Raw genomic sequence first — 6,109 nt, 5'->3', positions numbered from 1 at the left:
AATGCCATTTTCAGTGCTGTAAAAACAATGCCATCTGGTATTGCAAATGTACAACCCGCATCATCTGCAGTCCTGAGAAATAGACAGCTTTCAGCTTTTGACTGAATATTGACAAAGTGGAAGGAAAGTGCAAGTCATGCCGCTGAATAAAACTGTACTTTTCAGTCGCAGTTAATTATTTAGTTTGTGTTTACTTAAGGAATGCAAGCTTTAACATAAAGCATATATAAAGTGGTTTCCGCATCAAAACACTGGAAAGCTCTGTTCCCACAGATTTCTCACTATATTTCATGGTAAAATGATGACATACATACATATTTAATGAAGCAAATAAGCTCTTTACACTTTTTCGGTTTCACTTGCTTCACTTGTTCAAATAATGTTCGGTCTTTTTGTCTGTAATTGTGTAATAGCATCATTTTAATATGATTGTACATTAGGTATCACAACATGCCTTTTGCAAAACCCACGATTTTTGTACTTTACCACAATACTCTATGTCAATTATGAAGCCATCAGCAGTGTAACTACAGTATGAAAGTAAGTGCTGCTTTACGTAACAGGGTGCATAATAGTGCTGAACAGTGCGCTGACAGGAGTGCACTGAAGGGCCCTCCCCCTCGGAACAGCCATTATCAACACAATTACCACCTGCGCTCATCGGGTCTGCCTCCCATCACTTTCATGGCCCACCCACGACTGCACCCACACCGCACCTCGCTGTACTTGTGACCCCGCTGAGGTCCGCTGATTCTCCTGCAAATACAAATCATTAAATTACTCATAGTATACACAGGGATTATGAGCACCACCCTGCTCTGGTGGCTCTATATATGGGTTTAAGAAGTGCTCTGTGTGGATGTGTTTGAGTGTCCTCTTTATTACATGGCTCGATCAGAGAGCCTCTTATGATTGGAGAAAATCATTACTGAAATTGACGCATGAGAGGTGCTATAGTGCTCATGGGGATCCGGTGCCACTGCAGAGAGATCCATCCAAAGTTTCCTGAAGTCTAGATTTAGTCCTGTGATTGACCCTCACTAGAACCTTGGACTATGACTGAAAATCCAATAAATTACTTGTTTTACTCAGCGGCATGTTCATATCAGTACAGCATCTCAAAGTATAAAATATAAAATAGTGTTTCAAGCATAGAGAAGACTAAATTTGATCTTCACTGGCTTTTCAACCCCAAATCAAATCTCTTATTAAGAGTGCACGCATATAAGAATTCCACGCTCCTTTGCCTTTGTGGCCACGGGGGAATAACCCATTTCATTGGTCAAACTCGTCCCTTTGTACTAAAAAACCCCAGCTCCTGTGACTCATCCTGACACAATCGAACACTTAAAGCAGCACTAAGCAACTAGAGTGCGGATCGGGCCGTTTTTTTCTGTCCGAGCCCGGCCCTCGTCCGACAGAGCAGTGATCAAATCCGAACCGAGCCCGACAAGCATTAAGATATTTGTGTCCGAGTCCGACCGAGCCCGACACATTTAGAATCACAATATTTCCATAAGCCTAATGACACAGTAGGATACGATATTGTTTGTGTGGAAAAAGTCAGATTTTATCCATCAAAAGGCATTCGGAACGTCAACACAGATGAGCGGAGCACGCGCGGCCGCACGCACGCACGCACGCACGCACGTAGGCAACGCGGAGCAACAGTTTTACCTGTGCGGTCACTACACGTGTTTCGTTGTCACAGCAGTTCACAACTTCTTAAAAGCATTACTGCGTGCGCACTGCGCAGTGCATAAGCGGGTTTAAATGCCGCATCTTCTGTTTATTTATTTATTTAGTTTAATGACAAATGAACGCTTGCAATGCATGAAATGAAACAGACCCATTTTATTTTAATTTTTTATTATCGTGCTGATGTGTCCGAGTCCGACCCGAGCCCGAAAATAAGCTCTAAATATTTGTCCGAGTCCGACCGAGCCCGTCGGGTTCTGACGGGTCCCGTCGGACGTCGGACGGGTTGCAGCACTCTATAAGCAACTCATGCCCCAAGAGGCCATAAGCGCCACTGCAGGTGTCGTAGCATGTTGAGTAAATACTAAGCTGACAGAAAAGACAAAATTTGGCTGTAAATACTGCTAAAGTGGCGCAAGCCCACAGTTAGCTTTGCCCGTTAGCCTTTTAGCTTCTTCTTCTGATTTCATTAGTGTGTATTGGGCCTCTGGGTCGGAGCAGGAAAAGTGACAAGCATGTTTTTTCTGACTAGAGACACCAGGGGGAGATGAAAGACCCCCGAATCATCCCATCAACACTTGTTTTACCCCCAGAGGGTCTTCGAAAAGGATTTATTAAGATAAACAAGTTACTTTGTCCCCTCCTTGAACCGCTACCTTAACGTGGTGGAGGGGTTTGAGCGCCCGAATGATCCTGGGGGCTCTGTTGTCGGGGGCTCCGTGCCCCTGGTAGGGTCGCCCAGGGCAAACAGGTCCGAGGTGACGGGTCAGACAAAGAGCGGTTCAGAAGCCCCTTATGAGAGACCAACAGGCCCTTTTAATCGTGAGGCTGTCCTCCCGTGGACCCACCACCTGCAGGAGGAGCCATAAGGGGCCGGTGCAATGTGATTTGGGCAGCTCCAACGGCTGCCCCCACGACCCGGCAACGGACAAGTGGAAGAAAATGGATGGATGGATGGAAGTTACTTTGTACTGCTTTGTACAAAGCATACTTTGTATTATTGAAATACTATTTCTGCCTAAATGTACTCCATGCTCACAAATCCTATAGCAAAATGGGTCAAGTCTAAACTATTTCAAATAATTTCCACACATTTAATTTTAAATTAATTCTCTGAAAGGGTATGGTGATTGTTTGCACATGAACGCAGCACTATGAGAAAGACACAAACACATAGGCTAAATGGGGCAAGATTGGACCTGCCTCTTGTGAGCCGAGTCTGGCCACAATACAAGTAAACATATAAAAGTTTACTGCAGTCTTTGTTACCTCATAAACCAATGGTATTTTTTGTTAAGAGGATTACAAGCAGATTACAATTGTCATTATGCTTCACAGTGTCTCCTCAATGATGTATATGCTTTTCACTTTTGCACAAAGTCACCGGGCTCTGCAGATGAATCACAGCATTTCAATTGAATCCTGGATTAAGGACAGTGCTGAAAACACAGCCAAAAATATTACCAAAGCATGAAGGGGAGTTTTGAGTTTATTTGGATCGCAAAAGCTGAACGCACGTCGCACATGGCCCCAAAAATGCAATAATCTAATAATGAGATACAACATGGACAGCATCCAGGGCGTCCTCTTTCCCATCACAATGGTTTATTTTGGGATGGATGATGGCGCGCTCTTCAACTCGTGTGTGGGGAGCCAGCTTTGAAAGGTCTTGTTTTGTTCTTTTATTAATATTACCATTCAGCTCTGTTTTCCTACGGCTTTCGATAACTATGGCAACCGACCGAGTCCATCATCCTAACACCAGATGTTCACTTCGACTTTTATCTGTGTAGAAGGTAGTGCATCTTCCCAGTCAATGGTGCGCCTTGTGTATTTTATGAGAAGAAAGAAATCTTATAGACAATCTGCCCACAACCCGAACGTCAAGCACATCTCACCGCCCACTTTGTGCTTGTGATGCTGTGAGGGGAGCTCAATTCACATCTTCCACTCTCCATCTCAGTCTGTCTCCTCGCTTTGCTTACATCTGCAAATGTCAAGGCTAATTTTGTATGCCCATGTGTTGGACCATATGATGACGAGGGGCGGGAAAAAGCCCCTAAATGCTAAGACACGAAAAAAAAAAAATGCTGCAGAGAAGCACAACTGCTTCATTAAAAGCACAAAATGAAGAGTAGCCGTTAGGGAGCCAGTGATTGATGCTCAGCACTGTTCTCCTGGGGCCGAGTGGCGAGCATGGTCACCTGTCATCGAGCTGTCTGCCTCCTGGCGTTTATACTCTCAAGTCCCTCCGTAAAAATAACCCAAACAAAGAGTTGAAGGGTTGTCAGATAATACAGTTCCTCATCTTATGAAATAAAGACGTACACACTAATCGGAATCTTTTACATAGTGATCCAGAGTGACACAAAGAGACCTCGTTGTGCCCAATCTCACCAGAGAGACACACATGGCTCCCTCCACCATCTAAAGGCAGTTTTTAAATGACGTTCTTTTCATTGTTGAGAACAAGAAGTGAACACTTGAGGTTTAACAATGGGAAAATCATTTAAAGGAACAGGCCACCGTTTTTCCATACTGAGATATGTTCTTGCCTGAGCTTAGACGAGTTGATGCGTACCTGTCTGGTCTTTGTGCGTGCACACCCAAAAAACGACCAAAGATGTTGCTAGCATTTAGCCTCTCCCAATGTTTCCTATAATTCCAAACGGGGGTGAAGTTGGAAACAACCACACTCTTCCACGGGCACGCACGAAGACCGGACAGGTACGCATCAACTCGTCTAAGCTCAGGCAAGAACATATCTCAGTATAGAAATCCGGTGGCCTGTTCCTTTAAAGCCTGGATCAATGCCCTACAGCACAAGAGCTCCACCCGCAGGACAATAACTGTACTTGGCTCCAACAAGTATTGCGTTGCTATAATACTGTTTTGTAACTTGTAAAATCAACATGTTTACTGTATTGTATTGATTTGCATATCGTGAATGATGATGACTTCACTATTATAACTTACCAATGTAGGATATTTTTGTCCTGCATTTGCATTCAGACACAATAGCTCTCACAACAGTCTAGGCAAGGCGTACGAGGTGTCTTGCCAAATGACACAACAGCATATGCATGGGCTGGAGCTGAGATTGAAACTTAACCTTTGGATTGTTTGGCAACCGCTCTGCTGGAGTCGCTGCCGTCCTGTTATGCACCTCAATGTGTCACGATTATGGCACTCACTAAATGAATGTCTTCAATTTGGGCCTCTAAACCTAAATTAAAGACTCTTATGTTTAATAATAAATGTAACTGAGTACAACCCGCCCCGACTGCATGGAGTGTGCCATCATGAGATCTAACCTCTCCCCGCCTCGAAGCTAAATATAATTATTGATGTCTTGATCCCATTTAACCTGACAGCTGCTCCACTTGTCCAATGTGTGGTGTATGTGATGCTTCTTCTGTCCCTGCAGAGCGTCAGAGAGTGGAGGCAGTAGACCAGGGAGAGCCCAGGGTGAAATACGTCAGTCACACATTGTCCACAGAGACAGTGTGGACCAAATAAAAGCTGATAAGACCTGAGGGGCAAGAAAGAGCACTGCTGATAAATGCTGTGTAGCAATGTAGCTGAAGATAAACTCGACATGTCTGTGGACCCTGGACAAGCTGAAGAAACATGTGTCGAAAGGAGCCAGCTGAGGTGGCTCGAGCATCGGTTTCGAATGCCTCCTTGTCGACTCCCTATTGTGAGGAGGCCTCGTGGAAGACCCAGGACACACTGGATAGACTGTGTCTCCAAGCTGGCCTGGTGTCATGTCAGAGTCCCTGCGTGGAGGCTGCGTAGATCGGGAAGTCTGGGCCTCCTCCGCGACTGAGCCCCGGATAAAGCAGAAGAAAATGAATGGATGGATGTGTCTAACTTGTGTCTGTCCAATGGAGGGTTTCTGAGTGAAGACCACATATCACTGTTTTTGGATGGTTTATGGTTATAACAGATATGTGCAAACTTTTCGACTCACCGGCCACATCAAGTTTTTAACTTGCGAGGGGGCTGAGTTGGTCGTGGCCTGTGGTATTTTGTACAAGTACAATTTTAAGATGTACAATCTAAAAAATATATGTAATATGTATAAATATATGTTCCAAAACTAATTAATAAAATAGACTCTATTATAGCCTGCCTTTATTTGTTTCTTCCAAACCTATACCAGCACTGGTGCGTCTTTATTTTATTTCTTTATTTTAGTTAGATTGTAGTTAGATTTTTAAGCAAGCCAGGTAAACAGTTATAGAGAAAACAAAACACAATAGGCATTTAGGCTATGTGCCGAGATGGCCAAAATTGTAAGGAGAAAGCTAACTTTGAATATGCATGCCAACTTCTGACTCTCAAATGCCTGACCTATCAGAGGGGTGACATGCCCCCTCCCATTTCCCCCAAACCGGTGCAGCTGGTA

Source organism: Gobius niger, assembly GCF_951799975.1.
Source record: "Gobius niger genome assembly, chromosome: 20".
Classification (NCBI taxonomy): Eukaryota; Metazoa; Chordata; class Actinopteri; order Gobiiformes; family Gobiidae; genus Gobius; species Gobius niger.
This window is presented reverse-complemented; position numbering follows the sequence as displayed.